Source organism: Rhipicephalus sanguineus, chromosome 7 (assembly GCF_013339695.2).
Source record: "Rhipicephalus sanguineus isolate Rsan-2018 chromosome 7, BIME_Rsan_1.4, whole genome shotgun sequence".
Classification (NCBI taxonomy): domain Eukaryota; kingdom Metazoa; phylum Arthropoda; class Arachnida; order Ixodida; family Ixodidae; genus Rhipicephalus; species Rhipicephalus sanguineus.
In genome coordinates, this window is record NC_051182.1 from 54,942,427 (window position 1) to 54,958,522 (window position 16,096).

At 52.5% G+C, this 16,096-nt stretch overlaps 1 protein-coding gene across 1 annotated transcript in view; it reads right to left on the reverse strand.

Annotated features, from left to right (window-relative positions):
* LOC119399448 (putative sodium-dependent multivitamin transporter) overlaps positions 1–15,850 on the reverse strand; it is a 99,292-nt gene extending 83,442 nt beyond the window's left edge. The window contains exon 1 of the mRNA XM_049417394.1: positions 15,794–15,850. The gene's annotated coding sequence lies outside the window, so the exon portion shown is untranslated. The remainder of the gene's footprint in view (positions 1–15,793) is intronic.
* Between the last annotated feature and the right edge of the window lie 246 nt (positions 15,851–16,096).

Consider the following 16,096-nt stretch of genomic DNA (forward strand, 5'->3'; position numbering starts at 1 on the left):
CCAACACAATGCGTGGTTGTCGCTCACAACTTTTAGTGGTCTGCCGTAGAGCAGGGGCGTAGCCAGAAATTTTTTTCGGGGGGGGGGATTCAACCATATTTTATGTATGTTCGTGCGTGAGTTTGTATGTGTGCGTGTATATATAAGCAGGCTAAACTGAAAAATTTCGGGGGGGGTTTGAACCCCCCCAACCCCCCCCCCCCCTTGGCTACGCCCCTGCCGTAGAGGTAGGGGCGAAACTTGGATGCAGCCTAGATGATCGCTAAGCACTCCTTTTCTGTTGTGGAGTAGTTCGTTTCTGCCTTTGATAGCGAACGGCTAGCATAACTGATGACCCTGTCCTGCCCGTCAGTCTTCTGCACAAGGACGGCGCCGAGCACTACGCTGCTTGCGTCGGTGTGGATTTCCGTATCGGCATATTCGTCGAAATGCGCTAGTATCTGAGGCATATGAAGCGTCGTTTGAGTTCTTCAAATGCTTCTATTTTAGCCGTTTCCCACTTGAAGGGCACGTCGGTCTTCGTGCGGTGAGTTAGCGGCTCGGCGATTCGTGAAAATTCCTTGACGAAGCGCCTGTAGTAGGCGCACAAGCCGAGAAAACGTCGCACGGCTTTCGTGTCGGTGGGAGGCAGGAAGGCAGCGACTGCAGCTGTTTTCCGCGGGTCTGGGCGAACACCACCATTGCTGATCACGTGACTCAAAAACAGTAGCACCTCGTATGCAAAGTGGCACTTTTCAGGCTTCAAGGTGAGGCCAGAGGTCTTGATTGCTTGTAGTACAGCGTCAAGGCGCCGGAGGTGTTCGTCGAAGGTTGAGGCAAACACAATGACGTCGTCCAAGTACACAAGGCAAGTCTGCCACTTCACTCCAGCCAGCACGGTGTCCATAACGCGCTGGAACGTCGCAGGTGCCGAGCAAAGACGAAATGGCATAACCTTGAACTCGAACAGGCCGTCTGGTGTTATAAAGGCCGTCTTTTGTCGGTCCCTCTCGTCGACTTCGATTTACCAGTAGCCGGTCTTGAGGTCCATCGACGAAAAGCACTTCGCGTTGTGGAGTCGATACAGGGCGTCGTCTATCCGTGGAAGAGGGTACACGTCCTTCTTCGTGATTTTGTTCTGGCGACGATAATCGACGTAGAAACGTAGGGTTCCATCCTTCTTCCTCACTAACACTACGGAAGACGCCCACGGACTCTTGGACGACTGGATGATGTCGTCACGTAGCATTTCGTCGACTTGTTTCTTAACGGCGTCCCTTTCTCGCGTCGAAACCCGGTAGGGACTCTGACGGAGTGGTCGAGAATTTTCTTCCGTTATGATACGGTGTTTAGCAAGGGGCGTTTGCCGGACTCGTGATGACGACGAGAAACAGTCCTTGTATTTCTTCAGAAGGCATCGGAGCTGTTGTTGTTGGCGGGCGGGAAGGCTTGGGTTTATGTCGAAGGATGGCTCAGGCATTACGGTTGTCGTTGTAGCTTCGTCAGAATCTGAAAAGGCAAACGCGTCGCTGACAGCCAACATTTCTTCGATGTAGTACGCAATCGTAGTAATCGATGTAGTACGCATTGACATGGGTTCGTATCCGGCGGTGTCGCTTTCTCCGACGATAGGGTTATCGACTTGGTTTTTAAGGCGGTGACGGCGTCGTGGTCACTTAGGAAGTCCATTCCAAGTATGACATCCCTGGAGCAGTTTTGTAGGATTACAGAGCTCGCAGGATAAGTGCGGTTGTTGATGGTGACTCTCGCCGTGCAGACACCAATCGGCGTTATGAGATGGCCTCCAGCGGTCCGCATCTCGGGGCCTTCCAAAGCAGTCCTAACTTTCTTCAACTTTGCTGTGAACGGTCCACTGATGATGGAATAGTAGGCTCCAGTATCGACGAGAGCGGAGACGTTGTGGCCGCCGATCAGAACGTCGAGGTCGCTAGTCCGCCGTCTTGCGTTGCGGTTACGTCGCGGCGTCGGGTCACGGCTACGTCGGCTCGCACCGCTGCTTCCCCATTGCGTCGTCAGGTGTGCTTCCGGTCACAAAGTTTCGTCTTCAGGACGTCGACGTCGTTCGGCGTGTGGCGGGGGCACGGAACTTCGTCGCCGTGTCGTCGTCGACAGTGGAGGATCTTCAGTATTTCGTCGTTCAGCAACCGCACCTCCATCGGTTGCTGCCCTTAGTTTTCCGAATATGGGCTAGGCGACCGGCCCCGGTTTGGGCCAGTGTACTGCCGGCGGTGCGGTGACATGTAGCGGCCGGGCGACGGCGAGCAGGAAGGTCGTCGTTCTTGCCACTGTGTGCCTGTGGGGTATTCGTCGATGTCGCGAGGCCATTCGCCTGGCTGCGGGCTAGGCGCGTTGACAGCGAATCCGCGTAGCCCCATCTCACGGTACTGGCAGCGGCGGTACGTGTGGCCGGCCTCCCCGCAGTCATAGCAGAGCGGGCGGTTGTCAGGGGCGCGCCAAATGTGGTCTTCGTCGGCGCGTAGCGCTGGGCGACAGCAGGACGGCAGGGTGTTGGTGGTGGTGGCGGCGGTGGCGTCTGGCGGCGGATCTGCTGCGGCGGCGCGGCGTCTTGACGTGGACGAGGAGCGGGGGCGATGCGTCGGGCTGCAGCAGCGTAGCTCATTGCTTGTTGCTCAGGCTGCGCTGGTTCAGGTGCTCCCTGAAATTGCTAGATTTCCTGGCGTACGACGTCGGCGATCAGGTCCACTTGAGGCTGGGAGGAGGGCAACAATTCACGCAGCTCCTCCCGCACGATAGTTCTGATGGTGTCACGCAGGTCATCAGATTGTAGCGCGTGAACCTCCCCGAAGGTCGTCGTAGGAATGCGGCGGTTGTACTGTCTCGTACGCATTTCCAGCTTCTTCTCGATCGCCGTTGCTTCCGTCAGGAATTCTTGGACGGTCTTAGGTGGGTTACGCATCAGTCCAGCGAAGAGTTCTTGCTTTACCCCTCACATGAGGAAGCGGACTTTCTTCTCCTCGAGCATGTCGGGGTCAGCGTGGCGGAATAGTCGGTTCATTTCTTCGGTGAAGATGGCCACGTTTTCGTTCGGGTGTTGCGCCCGTGTCTCCAACAAGGCCGCGGCCCTTTCTTTTCGGACGACGCTTGTGGACGTAGGCAAAAAATTGCCGCGAAAGAGCTCCCAGGTACGGAGTGCGGAGTCCCGATTCTCGTACCAGGTTCTTGCTGCGTCTTCCAAGTAAAATTACACATGGCGCAGGTTGTCGTCTGAGGTCCAGTTGTTAAATGTCGAGACCCTTTCAAACGTCTCCATTCGGGTCTCGGGGTCTTCACATGGTGAACCACGGAATGTCGGCGACTCCCTGGGCGGCTGCATCACTATCGCTGCAGGGGACACTGCGGCCGTCATTGTGCTTGTTGTCGTCGTCACCGCGGCTCTAGGCTTGTCCGGTAGGAGTCCGTTTGGGGGGGGGGGGTAGTCCTTTCAGTCTGCGGGTGGCTCGACTGTCGCTGGCGGTGTCTTCTTCGTGACGTGGGCTGGGTTCACGGCTTGACGAGGGCGTCCGGTACATGAACGAGCAGCACCTCCACCAGATGTCACATGGTCGTGACGCCGACGAAGGCAGCAGTCAGCAAGTCCGGGATGAAGGAAAAAAAGAGCACGGTGCAAACCATGCATAACATACAACGCTGAAAACTGCAAGGGAAAGCCCTAAAAGAGGAGTTTTATAAATGAGATTGAAGAGTAGCCCGATGTTCGGGAACGAGAGAAATGAAGGGATGAGCTGGACAGTTATATTCATTCTTCAGAACTCCACAAAGGCATCCTACATTTGCTCCAGTGGCGGAAGTTAAGAACAAAGACTGCCGACGCCGAGCAGTGTGATAAACTTTAGCGCAGCAGGATATGTGATGCAAGAGCGCATGGCGTGCTTAAAGGCGATATCTCTTGATAATTAGATTTTTCGCACAATAACATGTGAAGAAATAAACATAACTAAATAAATACTGTGAAGAAATAAAGCAGCAAAAGACTTATAAGCTGAAAGTACCAGCAGTGGTGTGATATATGAAAATAAAGCAATGACCAATGCCTTTCTCTTCCTTTCTTCATGCATACACGTATTTCTAACAGTACACGTGGTGCACGTGGATCGTTATAACTTTTACCTAAATTAGTGTATTTACTACAAGGTATAAAATTTGGCTTTCTTCTATTCATCTTGCTGTGGCAAGGTGCTACTCTGCTGAAGACAGGTGCTGCATATCCGGGAGGGTGTACGATTGGCTTTGTCGTCAGAGCATGCTTTAAATTTCAGTAGAGTGCAATGAACAGAAAGTGAAGAGAACCCCCCCCCCGAAATTTTTCAGTTTTGCTTGCGTATATATACACGCACACATACAAAAGCACGCACGAACATACATAAAGTATGGTTGAACCTCCCCGAAAATAATTTCTGGCTACGCCCCTGGTAAGGAGGGTAGTAAAGGCCAGAACGAAGCAAATCGAAAAGGAGCCGGATTATTTTATTCCTTCATTCGACGAACTCTTTACAGCGGGGACGATGCAGCTCTTCAGAAACACTGCGAGCCCGCTTTCACGGTTTGAATATTTGTTGTTGCAATAGACATTACATGCACACTCTCGAAGGGTTTTCGCTCTCGCCGTCATGTTCCGTATAAAGTCGAAATTGATAACATCCCTTCGCTCATCGTATGTTCTGCCGGCGAGTAAAAGGTCGCGAGCCCTAGCGAGGAACACGGCTGATGCAGACACGAAACAAGGTGGCCGTCTCCGTCGCACGGAGGGCGCATGAGAGGCCTGCCGTCGATTGTTCCTACGTAGAGAGCAAACGCCCCACCCGTCTTTCGCTGAGTGAATGAGCTTAAGAGACGCCAGGAGACAAGGGGGGGGGGGGAGTAGATCTGCGTTGCTCGAACAGCAACTGCGAACTTTGACTATATCCGTTGGATCAGGCGATGAGGACCGGACTGGCAACCAGCACTTTCCTCCTTTCTGGATCGTGCACGACGGCGCGGACTGTGCGGGCTGGTGTTTCGATTAGTTGCGCTTTCGAACAATTTTTGCGTGTTTTAGGTCAACCTGCGGATTTTGATGTCTTTTATTGTGATGTCAGCCAGCGCAAGGTCAACGGGAAACCACTGTGCCGTATTTGGTCGTTCTAACAATTACTGAAAAAATCCACAGCATATCCACCCTGTGAATGATGATGAGTGTGGTGAAGCTGCGGAGGGAGTCATCGGTAAACCGTGAATATTCTGAGTAATTCGCCCGTATATGATCAAGTAAACAGGTGAGAAACACCGTCTATATATTAAACATCTGTAAAGGCGTTTATTGACGGCGGGATTGACGGCGACGGTGCACAACGACCACAGTCGACGGAGCGCAGACTCTCAGACTCTCACGAGCACGAGCACGAGGAGCGCGCACTCCGAGAAGAGGCGAAGAGGGCGACCTACTAGAAGGCGCTCGAGAGGACGACCCATTACAGCGTTCCAATGCTTCTCTACAATTACCTTGGGTACGAAAAGGGAGCGCCCGGCGACCTAACAGCTTCTTACTATGAGCGGGTCGTAGTATGCCTTGAGGCGCTCCACGTTGACAATGCGCGCCCTCGATGGCGCATGTCTGAAGATGGTTCGACGGGTTCCATCAGGAAGCTGACCGGGGATGTGCGCTCGACGACACGGTAGGGGCCTTCATATTTGGGCAGCAGTTTTGAAGAAAGGCCACTTGCAGTGGTAGAGACCGAGAACCATACGAGCGCTCCAGGGAGGAACGTGGGCTACGAAGTGGTGCTGCCATCACGAATGCTCTTCTGCAGCTCTTGTTCATGCGTCGTAAATGCCTTGGCAAGCTCGCGACACTCTTTAGCAAGCCTGGCAGTGTCAGAAATAGGCGCACACTCCGATGAATCCGGCTAGTATGGAAGTATCGTGTCGATGGTGTGCGACGGGTGCCTTCCGTACAGTAAGAAGAAGGGTGAGAAACCAGCAGTGCTCTTAGGGGCTGTGTTATAGGTGTAGGTGACGAAGGGCGGAATCGCATCCCAATTGGTGTGATTGGCGGCGACGTACATTGAGAGCATGTCACCGAGCGTGCGGTTAAAGCTTTCGGTTAGGCCATTCGTCTGCGGGTGGTGAGCAGTAGTTTTGCGGTGAACAGCATGGTACTCTTTGAGAATGGCTTCCACGACTTCGGACAAGAAGACACGGCCTCGATCGCTGAGAAGCTTTTGGGGTTGACCGTGACGCGGTATGAATCGGTGCAGAAGGAAGGAGGCAACATCGGGTGTTGTAGCCGCTCGGACGGCGGCGGTTTCCGCGTATCGCGTTAGATGGTCAACAGCGACTATGGCCCAGCGGTTACCAGCCGAAGTCAGAGGAATGCGGTGTCGAATGCGGTGGTAAGTTTTGGATACCCCAGAGTGCGCGCATTGCGGGTCACAGTGGAAGGTTTCGCATATTTCAGAACGCAGACTGTGGGGTATCACTAGTAGCCACTGGCGGCCGTCGGCGTTCTAATTACGTCGGTGCAGTAGGTCTTCACGAATGGCGAAATGGTGGGCTTGAAGGCGCAACGCGCGAGTGGATGGTGTTGCCGACGGCCAGTGAGCAAGTCGATCACCGAGGTGACCCATTTATCCTTGCGCTGTTCGGTAGCGATGGTGTGAACATCGATTGAAGCAACAGCTATGTGAGATACTGAGCAGGGGGCATTGTCGTCAGGCAATGGAGAGCGCGAGAGGACGTCGGCGTCAGCATGCTGGCGCCCGTTGCGGTACAGCACGCGGATGTCGTAATCTTGCAGGCGAAGTGCCCAGCGGGCGAGACGGCCTGAGGGATCCTTCAATGACGACAGCCAGCATAGTGCATGATGGTCGCTGACGACATCAAGTGGTCGACCATACAAATGAGATCGAAACTTTGTAAGGGCCCAGATGATCGCCAAGCACTCTTTTTCTTTGTGTAATTGGTATCGGCTCTGGTAAGCGTACGGCTTGCGTATGCCACGACGTATGCCACGACCCTGGTTTGCGCTGCGCAAGGACAGCGCCGAGGCCTACACCACTGGCGTCCGTGTGTACCTCCGTTGGAGCCGCAGGATCGTAGTGGCGTAGTATGGGAGGAGACGTCAACAAAGACGGAGCTTTGCGAACGCGTCGTCACACTCGGAAGACCACGACTCTAGGGATCCGTTACTTTCAAGGAGCTTCGTCAGCGGCGCTATGATGGTGGCAAAGTTTCGTATGAAGCGTCGAAAGTACGAACACAGTCCTACGAAACTGCGCAGTTCTTTGACGGACGTAGGTTTGGGAAATTCGGCCACAGCCCGAAGCTTGGCCGGATCGGGAAGTATTCCGTCCTTGGACACGGCGTAGCCGAGGATTGTCAGCTGGCATGCTGCAAATCGGCACTTCCTCAGATTCACTTGAAGGCCGGCGTTGCGCAAACGCGTCAAAACATGCCGCAGATGTTGGAGATGCGTGGGGAAGTCCGGAGCGAAAACCACGACGTCCTCCAGGTAACACAATCACGTGTGCCATTTCAACTTGCGTAGAACGGTGTCCATCATTCGGTCGAAGGTCGCGGGCGCATTACACAGACAAAACGGCATGACGTTGAACTCGTACAAGCAGTCGGGCGTGACAAAGGCAGTCTTCGGTCGAGCGTCATCCGCCATGGGTACTTGCCAGTACCCCGAGCGCAAATTAAGAGATGAAAAGAATTCGGCTCATTGCAGGCTGTCAATCGCGTCGTCGATTCGCGGCAGGGGATAAACATCCTTGCGAGTGATCTTGTTGAGCCGTTGGTAGTCCACACAGAACCACACGGAACCGTCCTTCTTCGCAACGAGAACAACGGGGGGCACCCATGGGCTGTCCGAGGGCCGAATAACGTCGCGTCGAAGCATATCGTCAACTTGTTGATTAATGACCCGACGTTCTGCAGGAGACACGTGATATGGACGTTGCCGCAGTGGTGGCTGGGCGCCAGTGTCGATGCGATGCGTAACAGCGCAAGTGCGGCCGAGAGAAGTTTGCCCGACATCGAAAGAAGAACGAAATTCTTCCAGCAGGCACAGAAGTTGGGAACGCTGGACCGATGTGAGGTTGTCATCAATGGAGGACCTGAACACATCAGCAGGCGACGAATCGGACGTGGAAAATCGGACGCGTACGGGAACTGGGACAGTGCGTGTCATCGGGTGCGTCCATAACTTGTGCGTCTTCGAGGGGTTCCACTCTAGTGAGACATTCCCCTCACACCAACGTAACAATGTATGGAGATGGTTCGTAACAAAAATAGCGGTGCTGCCCTGAGTGACTTGAACGGTCGCGAAATGTATCAGCAAGCCTTTCCTTTTGCAAACGTGACCAGATGGAGGAATGAGTGCAATGGTGTCGGAGAGAGCGGCACAGTCGACTGACACAGCCGTCGACGAGTTTGGAGGTACTTTGGTATCGTCGTTGACGAGGATCTTGCTCGATACCGATGAAGTGTCCGCCGGCGTCAAATCTGAGATCGGGGAGAGTTCGATTTCGGCTGGTGCGTAATGAATTACGACGTCGTGGCGGGAGAGAAAATCCCATCCCAGGATGACATCGTGAGAGCATGCAGCAATTATGATGAACTCAACGTCGTACAGAACGTCCTGAATGACGACGCGAGCTGTGCATATTGCTGTAGGATGAGTACTCTGGGATCTGGCTGTACGGAGAGACATCCCTGAAAGTGGCATCCTCACTTTTCGTACTAATCGGCTCAATTTTCGGTCGATAACCGATACGGCGGCTCTAGTGGCGACAAGGGCAGATGCGGGAACACCATCGACAAACACGTCTATCACATTCGGTGGGCTTCGCTGAGGGCTTTCGCAGTTCGATAGCGTCGGAGCCCTTGCCTCGTGGACTGCGACGACTAGTTTTCCTGGTCGCGTGCGACCGGATGTGGTCGTATCGGCGACATTGAGCGACGTCGTGGAAACGGAGAGCGCCGAGTAGATGGAGCTTGGGGTGATGTCGGTGACAGAGGCGTAGGTGGGGCGTAAATTGTGCGGTTTGACTGGAGGGTGGCGGGCGACAGGACTTGAGGCGGCTGGACGCGATTGCAATAACGTGCCACGTGGCCGACGTAACCGCATGCGAAGCGTATGGGGCGGTTGTCAGGTGTGTGCCATCGGTTTGCTGGATCAAGGCCCGCCCATGGCGCAGGACGTGACTGACGGGGTGGCGACTGATATGACTGCATCGTTGTCTGCGGTCGTGGCCTCTGCATGACGTCGGCGTAGGTAGCCGGCACAGCCGCTTCGAAGGACTGATGTCCAGCGGCGGCTTCGGCGTAACTGTGTGGGGCTGCTGTAGGTATGACTGGGGACGTCCTTGCGACAACTTGGGCGTAACTCAGTGGTGCAGGAGCCAGATGGCGCTGGTGGGACTCGGGCAATGACCTTCGCGATTTCCTGCTCAATCGCTCGACGGAGGGGAAGGAGAAGAGTGGTTGACTGCTGTTGAACGTACTGAGGTTGAGCAAAGTCCAGCAGAGAGAACTGGCACGCGATTTCCTCGCACACGAAGGACTTCACCTCTGCCAGCAAGGTGGAGTGGTCGGATAATGTCTACAAGCCAGCGAGCTCGGCTTCGCGGGATGGAGAGCGACGGGTCATCGACCGCTGCCGGCGGAGCTCCTCGTAGCTCTGGCAGAGCGTTATGACCTCGGCCACTGTGCTGGGGCTTTTGGCAAGCAGCATCGTGAAGGCATCGTCGTCGATGCCCTTTATAATGTGCCTCATCTTGTCAGACTCCGACATGGTGGCGTCGGCTTTCTTACACAAATCGAGGATGGCTTCAATGTAGCTGGTAAAGGTTTTCCCGGCCTACTGAGCTCGTACTCGCCAACGCTGTTCGGCCTGCAGCTTACGAACGTCAGGGCGGCCAAACGCGTTGATAATGGCGGTCTTGAAGTCGGACCACGTCGTAAAATCGGATATTTGGTTGTTGTACCACAGGCCGGCCACACCCGCAAGGTAGAAAACCAGGTTGGTCAATTTTCCTGCCTCGTCCCATCTATTGGGGACACTCACGCGTTCATAGATCGCGAGCCAGTCCTCCACGTCGGTTCCATCTGCGCCAGTGAAGACTGCGGGGTCGCGGATACAAGGGACACCGGGACAAGCGGTCGGAGCAAGGTGCGGCGTTTGCTGAGCGGCGTCTTGCGGCATGGTAGATGGCACGGTACGGGATCGAAGCTCCAGGGGCATCAAATGGAGGCCGAAGTTGTGACGGTACAGCACCTCCACAACTTTGTAAAGGCGTTTATTGATGGCGGGATTGACGGCGACGGTGCACAACGACGACAGCCAACGGAGCGCAGACTCGCAGACTCTCACGAGCACGAGCACGAGGAGCGTGCTCTCCGAGAAGAGGCGAAAAGGGCGACCCACTAGAAGACCCTCTAGAGGACGACCCATTACAGCGTTCTAATGTATCTCTACAAATAAAACTTATTGTACTTTACGTGGTCCCTTCATTACAACGATCCCCCTAACGTATGTCGCCGCACTAAATCGAACGATTGCCTTCCACCAATGACACGCGCCATATGCGGATCTTCCGTGAATTCCGCATCGCGTCACGTCGCGAGGCGAGAGAGGGGGGGGGGCTAGAGCACGCGTCTGCAACGCTGCGAGCGCGGAGCGTCGGCGTCACGAGGCGAGAGAGAGGGGGGGGGGGGTACTAGAGCACGCATCTGCAACGCAGCGAGCGCCTCCGCGCCATCTAGGGACCTGTCTGAGAACTAGAGGTAGCTACGACAGCGCCATCTAGTGAATACTCCAAGAACTAGAGGTGGATATTACATACTACAGAGGAGGGACAGACCCACACCCTAAGGATCTTCGCTCCTAAATGGAAACTTCTGTCTGCATAAGTTTGCGACATGCACCACCAAACGGGGAGTTTTTGCGCTTGTGCGCACTCTTCAATGTAGATCGCTTCTGTTATGTTACGGGTTCTAAATCGGCAAGTTCCGCAGTATATCTGGAATTCCCAGTGTTTCATGCAGTCAAATGTCATTCGGATATGACCAGATTTGCGAACAAGCATAAGCAGTCTAGTACGGCCCTGTTCGGTAATGTGCAAAACATGAAAGCAACACTCGAGTAGCCACCTCAGTTGTTCTCGCTTCTTTTATATCATATTTTATTATGGTGTGTTTGAACTAACAATTAGCTTCGTAGCTTGGCTCAACACGGTGATCGCTGCAAGTTGATGTTTACCGGTATTAGCACGGAGGACAAATCTCTCACTTTGTAGTGGGGTAACCGGCATCATACATTTCATTTGTTCTCCGTACCAGCATTGTAAAACCCGAACATTCACTGAACGCTACATGAAAAGGATGTGGCGAGGTGTTTGTCGTGAAGTTATAACTCCCGTAAGACAGCGGGGTGTATCGTATACGATGAGCCATATGAAATCTGAATAGTAAAAAAAAGAGTACTGTCACTTCGTGTGTAGAACTACTACCTTGGGAAGAAAAATCTTTAGGTGGTCAGGAACCGTGTCCGACAAGTCGCGCAATGATATACAACGCAGTTAATTCTTCTCTAAGCGCGATACAAAAACCACGTTGTTACGCTTGTCCAGTTTTTATTGAAATGCCACTTTTGCTGCTTAGCTTTGCGAACGACAGCAAGAATTTAGCAAGAACAGTACATCTGGTAGTTACAAAGGAAAAAAGAAAACGCGAAGCACCTCCGATGCCTATCGAAAAGGCTCGAGCCCGGGCGCGACCCGTGTCTCACCTGCAGAAGAAACTATCTAACCATCTTCAGCTTATCGGTGCCGAAATCCAATCAAATATCACGATTCTTAAAAGAACAAAGATGAAGAAGCGTGCCGGCATGTCAACATCAGCAACGTTTTTATATGTACTAACACATTTCTGTAAACAGCTCTAACTTCGTCCACGCTGGTGCGCAATAAACGAGCGAGTAATAAGCGGTCACTTAAAAGGCGAGAAACAAGATAGGCAACTGTTCGCGAGCAGCAAACAAATGCCGTACGCTCTACGAAATCGAGACTGCGTGCTTGCGCACAACCGCGTGTACGAGCGGTAGCCGGCGCGACAGCATGAACACACCGTGAATGAAAAAAAAAAACATACTAAAAGATTACAGTACAAGAAAAAAAATTCATTGTATCCGCTAAGAGTTGGGGCGCTTGCTTGCCCTGCTAGAACAAGTCGAAATATTCACGTGGTTTTCCAACAGAAAATGCCGAAAATATATGACGTCGACCACTTGCAACACGTTCTCGTCGCCGTATATGAACATCATTGACCCTGAATAGATCACACCGTTTCAGGACGTCTCACAGATTCATTTCCTGTATAGACCGCACCATTTGATGCGAAATTCAGTGCGCCAGAACGAAAAACGGCTGCAACTGCAGCCGCACGTATGCCTTCCATACAAACGCGCAGCTGCGAACATGCCAGTGGGTGGCCGGACCAGAGACGGCGCCGCGCGCTAGGCAATATGGCGGCGCCCACGAAAAAAGGGCCTATAAGGGAGACATTAGCAAACGGCTCGTATGCTCTTCTAAGTGCTAGGACCTCTGATAGTTACGCGAGATCGGTTCTAAAGAGTTAGCTGCGAGCCTTACTTTTTATAACATTACGACTTGTTGCTATAACATTCACTACTTCGCCCTTACGGAGAAAGTTTTTTTTTTTACAATTTCAAGGGACAAATTTTCCCCCCAGACTCTCCAACATACCTCCACCCTCGCCCTACCCCACGCCACACCACAGCCGATCCCATGAACCCCGCGCCGTTCAAGCGCCGCCGCCTGTGGTGGAAACACCGGCGCGCCGCGGCCGGCGATAATGTGACGAGCGCACGTGTCTGAGTGTGACTGAAAGCGAGAGGAAGATGCCGACTGGCGTTTGCGGAAAGTAGATCAACCGGAGAGGAGGCAGCTAGATTCCTTGTCCGCGTTACATGGTTTTCTTGAGCGAATGCGTTTCGCGGTGGCGGAGTCGGCACTTCTGTATATCTTTCTCCGTGGGTGCGACGCATGGAGGGCTGCATCGTCTGTTCTCGCACAATATGTCAGAACAATTGCGCCTGCGGCTGGACGCTGCCAGTGCGGCCGTGTACTTCACGAACACCAGCAGTACTTGAAATCCTGCTTCCTTTACAGTGCAGACGCGGTAATAATAATATTAGTAATTTCTGGGGTTTTAAGTCCCAAAACCCGTTATGATTATGAGAAAAGCCGTAGTGCAGGGCTCCGGAAATTTCGACCGTCCAGTGTTCTCTAACGTGCACTGACATCGCACAGTACACGGGAGTCTACCATTTCGCCTCCATGGAAATACGACCGCCGCGGCTAGGATCAAACCGGCGCAGACACGATAGTAACAAGGGTTTGGTAAAGTGGACGGGTCGAATACGTACGGTCACGCGGGAACGCTACCCTTTCGTTCAAGCGCGGCCGTGAGAGAGCATATCATCGCGCCGTCTCCAGATGGTTCCACATGGTTATGCGGGATCCACACCATAATTTACTGCATCGGGACAGTGCGCAGATGCGCAGATGCATGCATTATCTTACTAGCGCGGGGTGCGTACTTCGGCTCTGGCAAAATGATGAATTATGGCGCAACAGATACTCCGTGTGGGAGCATGACTGTGCATGTACATGATGATTAGCAAAAAAAAATTCAGTGAGCAGTGAGGCATTTAGTGAATATTATTTATATGGTGATGACAAAAGGAAATTACGTAGGCACTGAGTTCAGTCAAAGATACATTAGAGATTGTCAGTTAGTGAGCATTGGCCATGGGTATAAAGAACATGGTAGCATAGCCTCACTAGCCCGTGTTCATCTCGATGTATCCTTAAGCGAATGCATAAAAGACCTAGTAAGTCCTATAGCCTCCCCAAGCATCACATACTGGCGCTGCTGCTCTTGACAGGCAGCGCCATCGTTGGCATAAGAATACAAACTAGAGGGCAAACAACGCGCGTTTTTCGTTCTCTCCAATGATCTGCCGCTCGCTTCCGTGCACGTGCAGAGCTCTCGCAGTGCACCTGCGGCGCCTCACAATGTACCGCTTGCAGTGCGGCTTCAAAAGGACCTTCAAGCTTGACTGACACTTCCGAAAAGCGAACTTGATAAAAGGAGCAACGCTCGTCCATCACGTTCACGCTGAAGAGCAGACGATCGACGACAACGACGCCCGACTCAAGGCTAAATGAATGTCCCAAGTCGCCATTACACCGTGTAGGACGTATGCCTCGAGGTAAGTCTCATTCTTTCGTGTTAAAAATGGGCAATGGGCCACATGCACCCTGAAATGCAGCTGTGCACGCCTTCTATGTTCAGCGGTGTGAACTATGAATCATATGATTGCTGCTTTGATATGACATGCATGCAGTAGGAGCCGTGTACTGTCGTGAACAAACGTTTGCGGCGTGCGAAAAAAAGAAATTATACGGCCATGGCACTGTTTCCTGATAAGGTTAGAGTCAAGTCCTTCGTGCCGCTGGAGAATCACCCGCCGATTAAGAGGCGAGGAATCTAGCTCAGCTTTAGCCACTGTGAAGAAAGACGAACTGCTCGCCTTGTTATTGCAACCCTCGCGTCATGCTTGCACTCTCTTTTTATGAGGATATCGATTTGACAGGCTTATAAAACCTGTTTCGCGAACGCGGCTAGAAAATCGCACAAAGTCAGAAGGTGGTTACTTCACGGCTGCAATTACAAAGCATGTATTAAGTCCCAGTTATATTTAGCAGCTTAAATATCACCCAAATGAAGTGGCAAGAACAAAGCAAACCTGCAGTACGATGTTAAAGCTTGCTCAAAATGCACAGACGTCCATTGCGGCGTGATAAAGCAGCCTTCCCGACGCGTGAATTGCAGGCGCCGAACTTCTGGCAATGTGCCGAGTTCAGTTGAATTCAGCCAACTGCGTAATGCTAACCGTATAACGCAAGTGTGAACGTTCAACACCGACGGGTAGGTCTCACGAACTCGGGGAATCAAAACACAATGTTGTTTCACCTACAACCGTAACTGGACTTTCACAATGCGAGAAGCTAGCGAGTAATCATTACTGTAGTCGCTGCGTGCATGCGCCGCGTTACTTACCGATTCAGGTAGTCGGAACGAACGAAAGCGATGAACTCAGACAGCCAAAATAGAAGGCGAGACAGCGCTGTCAGCTATCCACGCTTGCCGCCTTTATTTCTCGTGCGACACGCCCGGGAACCGATACAGTTTAACACGTGAATCGTGTGCCTTGGTGTTGTCTGCACTGTTGTGGCTGGCCACCAAACCGCAATACTTCGGACCACACATGCGCTTCCGCGGGGTCGCTTCAGCCAACGTGGAAATACAGCTTCGCACAGGAAGCCTCTAGGTTCAGCTTGCCTTGCTGTCGGCACGGCGCCCCAGTTAACCGCACCGACTGAAAAACGCGCGCGCGCGCGTGTGCCCGCTGCCGACAAACAGGCTGAGCCGGCTGCGCCTGCCCCCAGTTGCGTCAGAGCCTCTCTCCAAAGTGAAATTAGAACAAATATAATGGGCATTATTGTCATAAAAATAAACGTCTTTCAATCTCAGAATTGATCGGTAAGGATTATATTCAACTCTATTTGCAAATCATCATCACGCATCCCAAATTACGTTGGAACAGAAGTTTGCAACAATTTATAGCACGAAATCACACAATAACATGTTCTTTGTTTGTAAGTTTGTCCGTGAACGTCATGAAAGATTCCTGCAAAATACTCACGCTGAGGACGAAGTAGACGATGCACGCAGTGATGCCCACCTTGTTGTCGAAGCGCAGGCGTAGATACTTGGGTAAATAAAATGAAAGTTGCACTCAGACATGTAATTTTCTGAATAGAATCACAGATTCCGTGATAATACAGGTTAAAATTATGATAGTGGTGGCAAGGGGTGGGGGCGGTGGCGGATGGTGCTTAGATATCACCCAGCTAGGGATGCGGAATTTGGCGACATTGCACTTTTACGGCAGAGCTGTTATGCCCGCCGTTTGTCCGGTTCGCGATGTAGACATTCACTGATCCCT